A 19,060-nucleotide genomic window follows, 5' to 3' on the forward strand; every position below is an offset into this window, starting at 1 on the left:
CCAACAAAACTTTCTGAGATTGCTCCTCCAGCAATTATTTTAATACTTGGCTTTCCAAATAAATGGTCCAGAAAAATATCATTGAATGTCCATATGTGCATATAAATATAATCTGATCACATGACTAGCCAGGGAGTTCTGCAAAAGATTCTGTTTAAGTAACCTTCTACTACAGCTGCACAACAGAGACTCTTTCATTTATCGTCATAGTATATAACCCTACCAAGAGAAAAAGATAAAAGATTTCCCCAAAATCAATGCACCTTCTGGAATGGTGTGGGTTAGAACATTGCAGTTGTGTAGGGAAATCAAATGAATGTATGGCATCCCCTTGCATTAGAAGCAATGACTTTTCAGTTTGTGCAATACAACCCTGGGTCCAAGCCATTACATTTCACAAACAAAAGTGCATTTCCCAGGTTTTAAAAGCATAGACACAAAATCATATTTTGACACACACACACACACACACACACACACACACATATACACACCATTTGACAATAGCGTTGCACTTTCATGCTGATGATGTGTACTAAGATATCTCTCTCTTACTTGAATTGCTAGTAAATTTAGCCCCAACAGGAACCATCCACTTTTATATCAATCTTCCAAAACAAGAAACTCTTGCTAGTTTGTTTTGTGATTCTAAACACTCAACGCCATTTTTCATTCCATTACAGAGATTTGTTTTAAAAGATTTTGCTCTTTTGTCCAATTTTCATACTCTAGCTGAACAGACAGGCTGTAAAGAATGTTGCACTTGGCACAATATTAAGAAAGTTAAAATCAGGAGAGAACCAGCACACATATACTACACTGAAAGTGCACCGATCCAGAACACATTTAATAATAATTTACTATACTATTTATTATTACTTGAAATAAAAGGGTGGTTAAGGCATTGGATCGGATTGTAATTGTGTCACTCAGGCTCTATTCACCTGCCAGTTGAATTATTACAATGCATTCTACATGGGGTGGCCCTTAAAACGTATACAGAAACTTCAGCTGGTGCAAAATGCTGCTGCATGAACAGTTATCTGTGGTTCTGATAGACTGCACAGGATACCTCTGCTGTATGAGCTCCAGTCATTATCAGTTATTATTGTACATTTCAAGGGTTGGGATTAGGGTTGAAGGACTGACGTTTTGTGATTTCTTCTGTCCATCCCACCAAATCCAACATAATGTGCATGCTGCAGGTTCTGTTGTCTAGGAAATTACATATAGTGGACCCTGTTCTGGTGCCTGCATTGTACAATGTTCCTCGCTCCAGGCATGAGGATAGCCCCATCATTCCTGACAGTGATGTGCATTCAGGGGAGGCAGGGGAGGCAGAGCCTCACCACTGTCATCATGAAAAGAAAAAAAATGTGAAAAGAAAGAGGCTGAGGTAGTTGCTGCCAGAGTCACAGTGGATGACTCTGCTTAATGCTTAAATGTTTAAAAAAGCCTCTAAAAAAGTGCCCTTTACAGGAGGAGGCGGGAGAACCACGTGCCTCATTTAGTCTGACTTTATGATCACTCGGGCAGAGTTAAGCAAGGGTTAAAAGCTGAAAAATTCCTTATGTAGATGAGGCACGTGGTTCTCTTGCCTCCTCCTGTAGAGGGGGTTATTTTAGAGACATTTTAAAACAGTTAAGCAGAGTCATCCATTGGGGACTCTGGCAGCAGCTAGCCTAGGCACCTCTTGCCTTTTTCCTTTTACATTTTTACATTTTCATCATGACAGGCAAGAGCAGAGTTTAAATCCTCTGTGATTGTGAAACAGCTGCAAAAGGTATGTGGGTCAGAGGGAGGGGGAGGAATTCAAAATTAATGTAATTTGTAAGTAATTGTAAGTAATTTGTGTGTGTGTGTGTGTGTGCGCGTGCGTGTTTGTTTCTTCACTCAAACAAACTCTCTTTCAATTTGAGAGAGAGTTTGTTTGAGAGTGAAGAGCGGGAAGGGAGTAGGAGTTGGAGAGGCAGGGAGGGCAGTCCGCCAGCTTTCTTCCTCTGTGTCGGGGGCAGCCCACCAGCAGAGGCGGGTCTTTTACGGGCGCTTTCTTTCTTTTGCCCAGAGGTGGGCAGCTCATGGGGGTTTAGCCTCTGGGCAACAGAAAGAAAGTGACAGCCCACCACTGGCTTTCTTTTGCCTGCCGCTATGTCCGACATAGAGGCGGGGAAAAGAAAGCCAGTGGTGGGCTAGCGCTTTCTTTCACCCGCCTGTCAGAACTCAGGTGGGCGAAAGAAAGAAAGCGCTTTAGACAGTGGTATGTCAGGGAGAAGACTGCCTCACCAGCCATAAACCTTACCGCACATCACTGATTCCTGAGGACCTGGTTATATCAACAGACCTGCAGACCTCAGGGAACAAGTAAAATCATGAGGTGGCTCTATTATTAGCATCCATCTGTCTATTATTTTCCTTTTCTGCTTTTGCAGTCTCTAATATTTTTAAAATAATTTGTCAGATTTGGGTTAATGTCAAGGTTCCAAATAGCATCCAAAATTAAAACAGAGTCCGAGGTAAAGCATTCCTCAAACTTCCAATTAATTAAGAGAGTCATGTTGGCACATCTGGGAAAACCTGAATCTGAAAGCTTCCAATTTTCCCCCACCCAGTTGAAAGTTCAAAATCTTGCCCCCACACCCACAAGTCCATCATATGGTCCAATCTTCCACTGCAATGCTGGCAGTTCCACCCATCCAGTTCTGGCCAGGTGCAGAGGTGCAAAGACAAAGGATGACCTTGGCTTTCTAGAAAGAATTTTGTTATGGCTACATAACATCTAACTCCATACACTCCTCCTCCCATTTTCTTACAGTAGAAAATGCATAGTAGAATAATAGAAAGTGTGTCAGGCCAAAGATCCAAAAGAAAAGATGGCTGAAGGCCTGACATAATTATTATATAGTGGTTTTAGGTGATAAGTGTTTTATATAGATGGAATGGAATGGAATGGAATGGAATGGAATGGAATGGAATGGAATGGAATAGAATAGAATAGAATAGAATAGAATAGAATAGAATAGAATAGAATAGAATAGAATAGAATAGAATAGAATAGAATAGAATAGATGGCCAAGTGTGATTGAACACACAAGGAATTTCTCTTATATGATGATGTTGTTATCCATTCAGTCATGTTCAACTAGCCATGAAGAACAACAACCAAAGATCAGAGAGAGAGCTCACTACTGTAATCAAGAGATGTAAAGGTATTGACAGACCGTGAAAGAGCAGCAGAGAAACAGGATAGCCAATCAGAATACACCAATAAAAAGAAATAAAAAAGTAAAAAGAAAAGTGAAATTTCAGGCCATCTCTACTCAAACCTTCCCAATGTGGTTGGAAAAGTGTTTTCCATCTGCAGTTACTGAATCATGCAGAATACCTCTATAATCTGATTTTTTTAAAAAAATCAACTTCTACTTATGCAGTGAAATTTTCTTTCTGGACTTCCTGCAATATTCCCTTAAAATTAATCTGGACAATCTCCCAAGGAGGTCTTGGGGGGGGGGGGGCTCAGTTACAGGGATCAGCATAATTTTATTCATTTGCAAGTATCTGCTGCACTGCAGAGGGAATAATGCTAGTTGCAACAGAATGTCATTGGTTGCTTGACTAATATGATATCCAACATCAATCCATAGAGCTTAGAAGCAGATAATTTTAAAAAACTATCTGGGATATGGGTAAATTATGAAGTGTGTCAGGACATCACAGATAATATCATTAAATATTTGCATATGGGGTCACAACTAAAGTACAAAGAGGTGGGTGTTTCATAAAGGCCTTTTATTGCAGACAGTCTTGAAGTTCAGTAGTCAAAAGTATTAAGATTAAAATAACAATACAAGAATTCCAGTGAGAACTGTACTTTCAAATCAGAAACCTATATATAAGCAAATCAGGGATGGCTTTGGGGTTTTTCTTTCTTTCACTCTTTCTTGTCCTTTTTGTCAAAGAGAGACAAGCTGTACCTATTGATTGTTTTGGAGGCAGCTATTCAACATTTTATCTGTCTGAAAACCCAGTTCTCGCACTCCTTCCCTTTTGTCAGCTTTCACAACAGTAACATATTAATGAGCTTCAGTAAAGTTTTGTCTTCGTGGCATGTTGCCAGTGACTTTGTATGAGCTTCCAGTCTTTACCTTTATTTATTCTTCTCTTTTCTTTCATACAAATAGCTTTGATATAAACAACAAAAGAGAAACTGCAGAATGCTGCTGCCAAGGTGAGTCATTTATCCAGGACCATAGAGACTCATTTACCTGTCACTACGGGCACATTGTAAGGAAAGCCATCGGAAGAGAACACCTAGAGATTTAATTATCCTTGTGTAATACTCTTTGGACTATTTAATTGATGTGCTGCTATAGATGCATAGAGCAGAAAAAAAAGGAATATATAGGTTTAAAATGAATCCTCTTGGGAAGGGGTGAAGCTGTGTTTGCAGGCATCCACACACAAAAATGCAATACGACAGCCAACAACTGTAAAGCAACTTATTATTTAAAGCTGACGGCAGAGAAGTTGGGGTTTTTAAATAGATCTTTACCACAGATCACTAAGATTTTGTGACTTCTAATTGTTTCACAGTGGCAATAACTTTTCTTCCTCAACTGTATGAAATATATAGGCTTCGGAAAAAGGATATTCGGAGAGAAATTGCTTTTCACATGAAAGGTTTCAGTTCTTCCACTAAAACAAATTCCTCAGCTGAAGTCCTCTGGTTTTAAATCTAAATATACTGTACATCTGTATTGCTTTCTGATCCATTATTTTGCACTTTGTTTCAGCTGTTGGTTCCCAGGATTCATCGCAGATACACAAGTTCATGAGAGTGGAGGTTCGTTCTCTGAACATGTAGGTTGGTTTCCAAATGTTTCGTTACCATGCATTGTTGGTGTTCTTCTGCTTATAAGGGCTTCATGTGGTCTTGTGATGGAAGGATCAAGTCAGGTATGGGTCTTGTGATGGGTCTTGTGATGTGGAAGTCCATTACAGTAAGGATCATTGGGAGATGAAGTTTTGGTTGGGTTGGTTAAAGGTTGGTGCTGACGCTGGTTGATTGTGCAGTTGATTTGAATTCTCAGGCATCTGTAGGCTAGTTGTAGGTCAATGAATCTGTTGATGGAATTGCTTGTGAAATGCCACAGTTCCCTAAATTTGATGTTACCTAATGTAGTAACAAAACATTTAGAAACCAACACACCAGCTTGGAGAATGAACCTCCACTCTCTTCCTACACCTGAGAAAGAGCAATAGCAATAGCAGTTAGACTTATATACCACTTCATAGGGCTTTCAGCCCTCTCTAAGCAGTTTACAGAGTCAGCATATCGCCCCCACAGTCTGAGTCCTTATTTTACCCACCTCGGAAGGATGGAAGGCTGAGTCAACCCTGAGCTGGTGAGATTTGAACCGCTGAACTGCAGTCAGCTGAAGTGGCTGCAGTACAGCACTCTAACCACTGTGCCACCTCGGCTCTTAAGTGATGAAATGACAGAACCAATTTGTCTTAGCTCCAAAAGAGTAAGGAAGAATAAAGGAAACTAGGTTGGGCTGCCTATATAAAGAAAGTAATGGAAGGGGAGAGAAATCCTATGTAGAAATTCTGCATGGGATTCCAGTTCCTCAGCATAGCTCAACTCTGATTTTTTTTTCCTTTAGCAAAATGCAATGTAGAAAGAAGGCCATGAGAAGGTGCCTTAAAAATTGACTCTCCTGCAGCCAAACTGACTTTTGTTCTGCTGGAGTGCCATGAAATAAATAGAATAGAGATGGAAGGAAGTCTTATAGTCCAGCCATCTGCTGAAGCAGGAGAAGCTGTACCATTTCAGATAAGTGACTGTCTAGTATCTTCTTTAAAATCTCCAGTGATGGAGCACCCATGATAACTGTTCCACTGGTTAATTGTTAATTGTCCTCCTCACTGTTAGGAAGTTTCTCCTTAATTCCAGGTTGGTTCTCTCTTTGATTAGTTTCCAATCATTGTTTCTCGTCCTGCCCTTTCCTGCTTTAGAGAATAAATTGACCCCTTCTTCTTTGTGACAACTCATCAAATACTGGGATAGTGTTATCATGTCAGCCCTGATTCTTCTTTTCTTTAGACTAGCCAAACCCAAAACCTGCAGGCATCGTTCATATGCTTTAGTCTCCAGCCTTTGATCATCTTAGTTGCTCTTCCCTGAACTGTTTCCAAAGTCTCAAAATCTTTTTGTAGTATGCTGACCAACACTGGTTGCAGTAACCCAGGTGGGGGTTTTACTAGGGTTTTGTAAAGCTGCACTAATACTTCACATGATCTTGATTCTATTCCTCTGTTTATACAGCCCAAGATTGTATTAGCTTTTTTGGTGCTACTGACTCATATTCAAGTGATCATCCACAAGGACTCCAAGGTCCCTCTCACAATTACTGTTTTTGAGCCAGGTCTCACCTAATCTGTACTTAAACCTTTGGTTTTTCCTGCCTAAATGTAAAATTTTGCTTTTCTCCACATTAAAATTCATTTTGTTGGATAGGGTCCATTGTTCAAGATTGTCAAGAACTTTTTGGAATCTGAGCTTGTATTCCAGGATGTTGGCTAGTCCTGCCAGTTTAGTATCATTTGCAAATTTGATGAATTCCCCTTCTATTCCCCCATATGAATCATTTATAAAGATATTCAAGTGTACTGGGTCTGAGATGGAGCCTTGTGGTATCCCACTGTTTACTTCTCTCCAGGTGGATGTAGTACCATTAAGGACTACTCATTGAGTATGGTTTGTCAGCCAGCTACAAATCCATCTCAGGGTGATGTTGTCTATTCCCACTTTTTTCCTAGCTTACCACGAAGTAGACTGTGGTCTACTTTGTCAAATGCCTTACTGAAATCTAAGTATACTATGTCCACTCCACAGCATTTTGCTGGTCTACTAATTTAGTCACTTTATCAAAGAATGAAATAAGATTGGTTTGGCATCATTAGTGGATATTTTTCCTGCAAAAGGAGAAGGGCAGTAGGACCAGTAGAATCACTTTGGTAATCATCTAGTGAGCATATAAAATCCAGGCAGCACCATTGGCAGTGAGTTAGAACAGAAGCAATAGAAGCTAGAAAGGGATTGAGCAGGGGGGAAGTAAATTTTATGCTAATTTAGTTTTCTGTTGACTCAAGGATCAATGGAGAGAACTGCAATCCAGCCATAGGGAAAACTCATAAGCATCCAAACTATTCACACGGCAAAGCCTTATTTCCTCAGGGTAGCCTGTGCTGGTCTGCCACATCAGCTTTGGTCAAAGGCATGCACCACTCAAACCCAATGAGGAGGCTCAAAAGCCTTACATCAAAAATAAACGTAAACTCTACCTTTTGCTGCTGTTGCTTTTCAAAATAAATAGATTTTTAAACATGAGAACATGCAGGAATAACCAAAGGTTTTGCATCCTGTTAATGAAGTTTCTGATCACACCACTGGGATCAGCAGAAGGGAACAAGCCTGCACAGTCCCTGCCTTCCCACTGAGTTGCATTCACAAAGTGTGTAATTAATTGTTACTGTTCATTTATTTACACAAATCAATGCATTTACAACTGAGTATCACCTGGTGTCAATCTAAGAATAGAAGAAAGATGAGGCAAAGTACAAGCAGTATTACAAATAGTTTTTCCTTCCTGTTCTTTCAACTCTGTCACAAAGAAATATTGGCTGCCATCTTAGATGAATCTGCCAATTCATAAACTTGGATGCTCCTAAGAAGGCACAGCAAAAGAGTGAAATCAATAACTTGCAATTTAACTTGCCATCTTTAAATAGATACACTTACTTAATCTCTGTTAGCTAGAACTACAATACAAACATAACCCATTTTCTATTGTGACAAAATCTTTCTCGCTTTAACTGATATTCACTTTTTATCAGAAGCACATTATATTGATTTTAATGTCATCCCCCAAACAACTTGATAGACTCAATCTCTTTCTGTCACTTTTTTTCATGGCACCCTAAGAACATTAGAGAGGGGAGGGAATGAGAATGTTTAAGAATGTGTGAAGGGAGATATTTGGGATGCTTGTAAAGTGAATCTGGACAGATTTGGACAGGCACAGTACTGATAGATTTGGACAGGCATAGATCTGCATAGGAATGGAAGATAGAAGATATATGAAAAGTAGCAATAGGACTTAGTCTTATATACTACTTCACAGTGCCTTTACAGCCTTCTCTAACCATTTTTCAGAGTCAGCATATTGCCCCCAACAATCTGGGCCCCCATTTTACCCACCTCAGAAGGATGGAAGGCTGAGTCAATCTTGAGCCAGTGAGATTCGAGCTGCCAAACTGCTGGCAGCTGGTGATCAGCAGAAGTAGCCTGAAGTAGCACATTCTAACCACTGTGCCACCACGGTAAATGAAGATTTGCATACAGATTTCTAGGATGGACCTGAGGAACTATCCAAAGCAACAGAAAAGAAAGAAGATAGTGAAAGTGGTAGGAAAGGAAGAGAAGTTGAGGCTCCAGTTTCCTTCATTTCTATAACTACAGGAAATAAACTACCAATAGAGTGATCATCTTTATCGACTGGATAAAGGAATAATTGGGAAGGAGGAGAAGATTGGTGGATAAGAGGTAAGGAGGACATCAAGATTAAGCTGGGAATTCTGGAGATTATAGACCAGAAGACAGACTGCAGTCAGCAATTACCAATTATAGATTAGAAAGAGATCCATTGGACTAGTTGAAACTAGGACTACATGGGTCTGTATTATCTGTTGTGGTCATAGCTTAGCCAGGCCCCCAAGGTTGCACTCTAAGACTTCTTGGGAAACTCAAGGAGGCAACAGGTAGAGCAAAAGCCACCCAGTGAAATTAAAGCACAGTGCTAGATTCCCTTTCAACCAAGGGTCCTGGAAACTATAATGTTTCTGAGAACAGAGATTATATAGTAGGGATAGGTCGACGAGGGCATGTGAATGTAATAAGGTAACAGCAATAGTGTTTCAAAATGGTAGCCACTAAACCAGCACACACACACACACACACTCATTTTGAGCACCAGGGACCAATTCCGTGGAGAAAGGTTTTTCCATGATCCAGAGGGGGAGAGGATTTGTGTGCTGCCTGCATCCTGTGGGTGGAATTTAGCTTGTTTGTGTGGTCCAGTTGCTGGCATGCTGCAGCCCAATACCAATCCATGGACCAAGAGTTGGGGACTCCAACATTAGATTGTGGGATATATTGAAGCAGTTTGGGGAGATCTGGAAAGTCAGAGAAGGACTATTAGGATATGAAGCAATAAATTCCCAGACTGATGGACTGGGGAAAATTTGACATGAGGCTTTTGGCTAGTTATTTCAGGAAAATGTAGAGCAATCTAGAGAGAAGGCAGATTTACAAACCCAAATATTTTTGGAGAACTAAAGTGGTTGTATAAAGCAATGATAATAGTCTTTTTTAGGTAATGTGTTTTTAGGTAATGTGTTTTTATGGGGTCAATTTTTAGAAAACGATATATTTATGCAAAAAAAAACCAGATTAATCTACATATAATGGAATCTATATATTGTTGAAAAGAAATATAGAAAGGAAAGGGAATATATAAGAAAAGATATATTGGAGTTTTTTTATAAGGGACACAAAACATAAACTATATTCGAGAAGCTCCTTTAAGTTAATAATATCAAGTAATTCAGGGACTTGTCTGAAAAGCTGATGTAGAGGTTAGATTTATCTATCCATTGGAGAGTTTAAAGAGCTTTTCCTAAGACAATGGAACTTTTATGTGTTTTGGAGTTCAACTTTATTTTTATTTATTTATCAAATTTATTGGTTGCCCACCTTACCACAGGGTAACACTTCAATGGCTAATCATTTTGGTTGAAGACAAATGCAACTGAAAAATTACAGACTGGGGAAAGCTAGTGTAAGATGTGCCTCCACTATCCTTAATCAATGTATTTGCCAATAAACTCAAATATTCAGCATTTACATTTTTAAAGTTGTCATTTCCAAAGGAAATCAGAATGGTATAATATAGAAATTGTAGAATTTCTCACACCTTTGAACTCTACTTGGATCACATTTTTGGCATTATAATCATAGTAACTATCGAATAAGACTATAATCCTGTACAAACTTGTAAATCACATTGAATATATGAATGCTTCTTTCAGAATAGATGTTTACCATTGATAGAGTGAGTGAGTGAGTGAGTGAGTGAGTGAGTGAGTGAGTGAGTGACTGACTGACTGACTGACTGAGTGACTGACTGAGTGACTGAGTGACTGAGTGACTGAGTGACTGAGTGACTGAGTGAGTGCTATCAAGTCACTGATTCTTAGCAACCACATGGCAGATTTTCTCCATCACTGTTAGTCCCTAGTCTGGCCATTGAGAGGTTTTAATATCACCCATCATCACTATAATTGAATCCATGCACCTGACCATTGGTCATTCTCTTCATTATTTTCCCAAGAGACGGAAGTCTTTGCACAATGTGTCTAGGTATAACAATTTGATCTCATATCTTCATTTTTCTTCTTGACTTTTTTTCTTGGAGCTTGGAGATCATTTGTATTTTTGCCTACCAGAATAGTGTCAACTGCATAGAGCAAGTTATTGATGTTTTTTCCTCCAGTTTTAAAACCACACTCATCTTCTTCCAATCCAGCTTCCCTTAATATATATTCAGCACATAGATTGAATAAATAAAGAGGGACTTTACGTCTTTTTGCACTGCTTTGTCAACCTACAGCTGAGGTTATTTATTTCAACTAAAACCATTTATTTCTTTGTGAAACAGTCACATTTTATCAAAAATGAAAACCAAAATATTTTGTTCCATATGACAGTCCACTAAACATTTCCTATATTTTGTCAAAACTTCAAATGTATAATTCAATTTAAAGTAATGACATTTATTTATACATCCTATTGGCTACATTTTATTCTTTTTTTTACTTTTTTGTGTGTTTTAAAAGAGTATGTTATACTTTTTTCTTTTCTTTAGTCATCATGACATTTATTGATATGACTTGCTGTGCTTAAGGCAGAGGGAAAATTTTCAAGAGACTCTTAAACAGGAACATTTTACATTCAACATTTACATTTTACATTCTTTCACAGACTTGCCATATTATTACTTGCTATGCAGAAGATAGCTAAAGGAAATATAGAGTGATTTGATTCCAAAACCTAAAAATAAACATTTGAGGACACTTTTAGAACTAGAATAAAGTAGCAATAGTGACATCAACATTCATAATTAAAAATGTATAATGTTTGAAAATTAAGCATAAACATAAACAGGAAGTATATGAAGTAAGAAATTTTCTCTTTTCTTCATGTTTCTATCAAAGACAATAGCAATAGCAATAGCAGTTAGACTTATATACCGCTTCATAGAGCTTTCAGCCCTCTCTAAGCAGTTTACAGAATCAGCATATTGCCCCCAACAATCCGGGTCCTCATTTTACCCACCTCGGAAGGATGGAAGGCTGAGTCAACCCTGAGCCGGTGAGATTTGAACAGCCGAACTGCAGAACTGCAGTCAGCTGAAGTAGCCTGCAGTGCTGCATTTAACCACTGCGCCACCTTGGCTCTAGACAGACCCCATCATAAGCATATCTCACTACACTATATTTATATCCTAGTTTATGTGATGAAACAACACTATATTAACTTGGTTGACAATAGATATGGTATTTACAAATCAATATTTACAGGCCCATTTGGTAATCAATATATGGAAATATATGATATATGGAAAATTGCAACTTAGAAGAGGAATAAATGATACCAAGGATTGATTAATTGATTTATAAAGTAAACATTTATTAATAAGATAAATAGAAGTAATGTATCTGCTTAGAGGCAATCTAATGAGAAAAAGAGGGAAAATTAGTGAACAATTCAAGAGTAATAAACGGTTAATGTGAAAATTAAGATAGGAAAAGAAATTTATAAAAGAAACTACAATGAAAGAGGCACAAGTGCAGGAGAAGAAAATACAAATCTTGCATGAAAATCTATGAAATGATAGATCAATCTTCCAGAATAATAAATGGAAAGTGAATATAAATAAAGAGGATGTAGAATCTGCTTAGAGTAGAAAGAATTACCACAATACCACAAAAAGTGAACAGAATTACGCTAGTATGAAACATGATCAAAAATGCTTGGCAAGATGATGAAGTGAAAAGGGCCTGTGGTTGGGAGAAAATGCATATAAGATAATTATTGCTGAGGTACACAGCTATTCAGAATATAGTATTGTGTTTTAAGTCAGCCAAAGTCATTTGGATAGTGAGGTGGCAGCATAGGAATGGAATGGAGTGGAGTGGAGTGGAATGGAATGGATTAAAATAGAATAGAATAGAATAGAATAGAATAGAAGAGAAGAGAAGAGAAGAGAAGAGAATAGAAGAGAAGAGAAGAGAAGAGAAGAGAAGAGAAGAGAAGAGAAGAGCAGTTATTTATTTGTCTTGTCTTGTATGCCGCCCACTCCCGGAGGACTCTGTGGCTCACAAAAGACAAGGGAAAGGGGGAAAACGAGACAAAGACAACATATTAAAAACAAAACCAACATTCACAATTTCCATGGAGGTAAATGCTTCTCAGCCCCCCCCCCCCCCCCAGCCTGCTGGAACAGCCAGGACTTGGTGGCTTTGCGGAAGGCCGGGAGGGTAGTAAGGGTCTGATCTCAACAGGGAGCTTGTTCCAGAGGGCCAGAGCTGCAACAGAGAAGGCTCTCCCCCGGGGAGTCGCCAGCCGACATTGGCTGGCAGATGGAATCCGGAGGAGACCTAACCTGTGAAATCTAATTGGTCTGAGAGAGATAATCGTCAGGAGGCGGTCTCTCGAGTTTTTGTTTTCTTTTTTTAAATGACCCTGTAATGAGCATTTGCTGACTGGATGCCCTTCCTGATGCCTATGTGGAGTTCACAGCAAACAATCATGGTACTCATTGCACCCAAAGAGAGAAATGTCTGCCAATACCTAGGAATGAACTCGCAGCCTTCTGATTGTGAGGTGAAAGCTCCACCTCTAGTCACAATACAATAAACTCTCTTCATTCTTCTCGTTCAGAGAAAAAGTGAATTGCAATAATGTCAAAAAAAGCAAGGGATAGGTACAATTAAAAAAGGCAGAGAAACTGCAGAAATATTTGGATAGTATGGAAGTTCTTTTGGAACTTTAGAAGTGAGTGAAAAAAGCTGAGTAAGTATTCTTCATCTTAATTCCATTCAAGTGAACGGAATTAAAAATAACATGATGACATGATTTGGAGTGAAACTGAAGTGAGGAAATGAGAACGTCAGCAATATATCAGCATGCAGAACGGAAATGAATGCTGTCAATATTGGTGTTCAAGAAAAAATGATGAAAAGAAAATCAGAAGTGTTTAAGAATATTAAACATGGTAAAATTTCAGGAGTAGTTTGTATCAATAGAGAAACATTAATATATAGTTGTGTGCTTTGCTTGTGTTTTTGGCTGTACAACCTCTTGTGTGCAGACTTTATATTTGGTTGACAGTTTTAAGAATGTCATTTGTATTCTCCAATACAACAGTAAAAGTAGCATAAGTAGCTAGAAATCTTTCTAGTTGCTAGTTTAACTAAAAGAAAAAAGAAAGGATTTGGCAGAGTTTTGATGAAAAGAGTTGATCGATCAAAATCTGAAGTGTAGTGTGATTTTATGATGGGCACATATGTACATATGAATGTCAGTTTATTATATATGTTTTGTTTAAAGAAAATATATGAGCAGGTGACTAAGACTGAATTATGGAATCCTATGTCAGAATCTGGACCTGAAGGTTAGCTGCTAAATGTAGCAAGGATAGTTTAGGAAGGAAGCAAAGCATAATGAAAACAATAATGAAGAACTGAAGAAGCTTCTTGGACAAGAAGCAACAAATTTTCGAAGAAAAAAAAAACCAAGAATGTCCAGGTGTCTTTTGAAAAGCACTTTGGGGACAATTTAAATAATGGTTCAATGTTGAACAGACATTAATATGAGAAAATGAAATATCCCTTTGGTTTTTAAAAAAGACATGTGTAAATCAATCTATTGGGAATGCTCATGAAAACAGAAATGTGTTGGTTAGGAAAGTAGATGTAAATTAACTTTTGTATAGAGATAATGCCATGTTTTAGCGCAGAAGCTAAATGATTTGCAGCAAATATGATACTGTATGCTTGTAATGTAATATATGGATCTACAACTTATTAAAGACCCAAATGATGAAAATGGGATCAGCAACTATGTTATATATAAATGAGCTGGGAGTAAATCTTAGAAGATGTAGATACATTTGCTTGCCTTGGGAAAATATTTACTAAAAATGGAAAGTAGATGGAAAAAATTTTAAAATATGCAAATGTTGCTTGAAAGATATATCATGTGCTCTCTTGCAAGGAATGGGAGCAAGGGGCAAATAGGCAATCAAAATTATATTGAATTGATGAAGCCCTTTAAAAAAGACATGGGATGACTAAAAAAACAAAGTAGTTATCTGAACATATGGACTTATTGAAAGCAAGAATAATAGCAATAGCAATAGCAGTAGACTTATATACCGCTTCATAGGCCTTTCAGGCCTCTCTAAGCGGTTTACAGAGAGTCAGCATATTGCCCCCAACAATCTGGGTCCTCATTTTACCCACCTCAGAAGGATGGAAGGCTGAGTCAACCCTGAGCCGGTGAGATTTGAACCGCTGACCTGCTGATCTAGCAGTAGCCTGCAGTGCTGCATTTAACCACTGCGCCACCTGGCTTCCTTAGAATGGTTTCTAAGGAAAATAAGTAATGCAGGGATATAGTGAATGGTGTCGATGTAAACTAGTTTTAGCTATGTTCCATTTTGTTTTTATATTTTATATTTTTGAAATTTATATTCCAATTTTTTATTCCTTTTATGTGCTTCATAAAATGGAACAATGTGTGGTAATCACTTACAAAATAGATTCACAGCTGATTGAAAAAATGTACCCAACACAAGGTACTAAATGGAGGGAAGTATGCAGTGGGATAACTCAAAGCAAAAATATAGCAAGGTATGGAAAATAAGGAATAGAAGATTCACACAAGAATGTTGGGGAAAGGACATTTTGCATCTGTACCTCAGATTCCTATTGATTTAAACAACCAGTGCACTACTTTATATTTTTGGACACGTCATAAATAGAGATACACTTCTTAGAATGCAATAATGATTCATATGAAATGCTTTTATACTGTAATGGCTCCTTTTTGAATACATGTCATATATTAATTTTGTGCTGTGAGATTCATTGGTTTTTAGAGATATTTACATTCTTTTACATTATATTCTAACCGTTTGGAAACTAGCAGAAAAATAATGGACATAGATGCTATATAGTTTTATGATCCCCAAAACACTGTATTATTGAAATGGAAGAACATCCATTCTTTGTCAAGTATAAAAATGATTTGAAGAAATAATCTATCTCAATATATTTTTAACACTGTGGTATTGGTGGAAGTACCATATAAACTTTGGATTGAGTATATTAGTTTGCATGACTTTTTTTTTCATTCTGCCAAGTAAACTGAATTAAATATTCAGTCTGAACCAGCAGACGCTCTTCAACAGCCTTATGGAGATGTTAAATAATAAAAGTGAAAGAACTGATCCCTAACACCTTCCCACGGGAGTAAGTATCCATTATTCTCTTTCGAACTGCCACCGATTGTAACTGGCTGCTGAGAAAATGGGGGGGGGGGGACTTTTATAGGACACTACCTCCAATCCTTGGTTCCTGCAGATGGTCGAGAAGAATACCATGATTGATATCAGATCACCAAGGGTTCCCAAAAGATTAAGGCAGGCACATTATCCCCATCCAAATCCTAACAGAGGTAATTAACTGTCTCAGCCCCATACATGGCTAATGTGTATCTAGATAAGGCACTTTGTATTAGTTCCAAAACTTCTCAACAGCATTTACACTCAAAAGAATGTTTGGAAACCAGATTGTAGTTTTCTAATATCTCTGGATTCAAGGAGGATTTATTAGGGAGGGAGTAAAATAACACTGGAAGGGACGCAGTGGCTCAGTGTCTAAGATGCTGAGCTTGTCGATCGAAAGGTCAGAAGTTCGGCGATTCGAATCCCTAGTGCCACATAATGGGGAGAACTCCCATTACTTGTCCCAGCTTCTGCCAACCTAGCAGTTTTAAAGCACATAAAAAATGCAAGTAGAAAAATAGGGGGCACTTTTGGTGGGACAGTAATAGTGTTATGTGCGCCTTCAGCATTTAGTCATGCCAGCCACATGACCCTGGAGACATATTTGGACAGCACTGGCTCTTCAGCTTTAAAACAGAGATGAGCACTGCCCCCTAGAGTCAAAAATGACTAGCACATATGTGTGAGGGGAACCTTTACCTTTACCTTTTAAATCAACACTTCTTTAAGGGCTACCAGCATCAATTCATCCCAGAATCACATCTCCTGGACCATCCCAAAGAAGAAGGCCAGAGGATTAAAAGTACTTGACTATTCTGCTAAAGCTTGACTGACACTCATGTTGCACGTTTCCATCTTTAAATTGAACAAATATAGAAAAAGAAAATCATGTGGCCTTCTCTGTTTTAGTCGGCTCCTGAAACCTTCTATATGTCAGATACCTGAAGGAAGACATGATTCTATTTCTGCAATATCATGGAATATGCCAAGAACTTCAAGGTTTCAAAAATGATACCTTTTAGCAAAGTTCAGTATATTATACATGAAACTTCAAGGACATTTTTTTTTACCAGAAACATTCAGTATTCTCCAGAGAATCTCCAAAATAACTTTTTTGGAAACTTAAGTTTAATTCAGTTGCCAGAGATAACTTCCCACAAAGATCACTTGTTTTATTTTATTAACAAGCGAGCAGAGTCTATTTTCATCACACAGTGCTTTATTAAACTGTTTCTTCCACACTTATAGCTCATAACAGAACAAGAGGCTTGACTTTGAAAGTGACCTATATTGTGCTCTTCATTGTTCAGAATTCAGCAGCTTGTTGAAAGCAAAAGCCAAACTGCTCATCATAATAACCAGTGATACAAAAATAACAAGCGAATACACACAAACATACATACACAGGTGTGTGTATGAACTAGTTATTTTTTTAACATATAGGAATACATATATTTATTTCAATCTTCATTTGTTCCCTTCAATTTTAGATTTAGGATTTTTTAGTTATATAAGGGTAATTTATTTCTGTGTATGCTTCCTGGTATATACTGTCATTATTGCTTTCATGAATTTCCAGCATTTTGCTATGTTTGGAAATATGGGGATGGAGTTGTTTGTTGCTTGTTTTTAGAGATTCTAGTTCATTAGTTTTCAAATCCCAATTAAGAATATTGGAGGAACCAGGTTTGAAATCAGGCATGTTCTGGATTCCGCTGAGATAGATGTCGAAAAGGCCTCTAGATAGCCTGATAACTACAAATACACTGAAACATCTGCCTTCAATGGTTCAATTTGCCCTTGATTCCTAAAAACAAGTCTCTGAAATTCTACCTCCTCATCCCCATTCAGCAGCTTCTCATCTATCTTATCTCATCTTCTTGGGCCTCTGAGTTTAATTGTGATATCTCTCTCTTGAATATGTGCACTTCCAAACTCAGAATCCTGTCGCAGGGAGCTATTGCTACATGATGTTTTGCTAGTTGACAGACAAGAATGATAAATCAGTTTGCTTAATTTGACATACGAATAACTGCACCAGAGCATTATATATTATATGAAACTTCTCCTAGAGAGGAGTTTCAACATAAGCCTACCCAGGGTTGATGCAATGCATTTACAGGAATAATCTAGAAAAATACAGCTGTTGCCTCTGGAAAAGATGGGAAACATAAAATGTTCTTCTGTGTTTATGTTCCTTGTTCAATATGGCTGCTTCTTCTTTTACTGCCTTCACAGTGGGTATTTCAACCTATATTACACTGTGCAACTGGTTATTCTTGTAGGTTGCTTTGTTCAATAAATCCTTTCAACTTCTACTCATTTGTGTGTTCACTGCCTTCAAATCCACAAATCTCCTGCACAATATAGTTGTGGCAACACATCTTCTCTAATTTTATTTTGTTATGTCAATATCACACACCAAAATTCATCTTTCCATCAAGATATAAAAATACTTTGATATTACTCAATTATTTGATATACAACATTTTTCTCAGTTAATGCTCATGATCTTAGACTGAAGCAGAGCCAAGTATTTAGATTTCACCATCAGATTTGAAATGGGGATCCCTCTACCACGGACAGAAACATACAGATTGACAAACTTTTAAGGGATTATTTTCTGCTACATCCTGCTAGGCAGGAGATAAGGGCTTCCTGCACCTTACTAAGAGGATCTGAAAACTATTTATCCAAACTTACATTTGGCTTTTCAACTGTAAGAAATTTGGCTGTACAGGGGAACGAAAACAGCTGAAAATGGCATATGTCTGTTAGCAGTAATTAAATCAAAATGCAAAGTTTCAGAGTTCTGTCTGCTCCTGTTAAATGTTCATGAGCTGTAAAACCTCTGATTAAATTTTAAGCAAGGGGAAATGTGCCAGCTTTCTGATACAGAGAGGCTAATGAAGTACATGGTTTGCAATTATGAAAGTGTGCCAGCTTTCTGATACAGAGACACTAATGAAGTACAGGGTATGCAATTAGGAAAGTGTGCAGTATGACGATGCTACAAGAAAAACTGTTGGGCCTAACACCAAGGACACAGCAAGACTGCACAGCAAGCAGTTAGGCAGTGTTGACTGACTGCATCTTAGCAGCAAAAAGTGAATTATGTGGGATATACCCAAGTTTATCTCCAGCCATAGAGAAGCTCTACAAGTCACAGCAAAAAGGCTTAGATAAAAGCTTGCTGCTTCTTTCCCAACAAACTTCTGAGACTTAAGATGAGATTTTCATGGTTTGGTCCAGCACTTTCTCACCCCTTTCATGTAGCTAGGTTCCTCCCCTTTCTTTCCCTTGCCAGGAAAAGTAACTGCAGCAAGGGAAGAACCAAGGGGAAGGTGAGTGTTGGATAGTTTGTTTTT

This window comes from Thamnophis elegans, chromosome 1 (assembly GCF_009769535.1).
Source record: "Thamnophis elegans isolate rThaEle1 chromosome 1, rThaEle1.pri, whole genome shotgun sequence".
Lineage (NCBI taxonomy): Eukaryota > Metazoa > Chordata > Lepidosauria > Squamata > Colubridae > Thamnophis > Thamnophis elegans.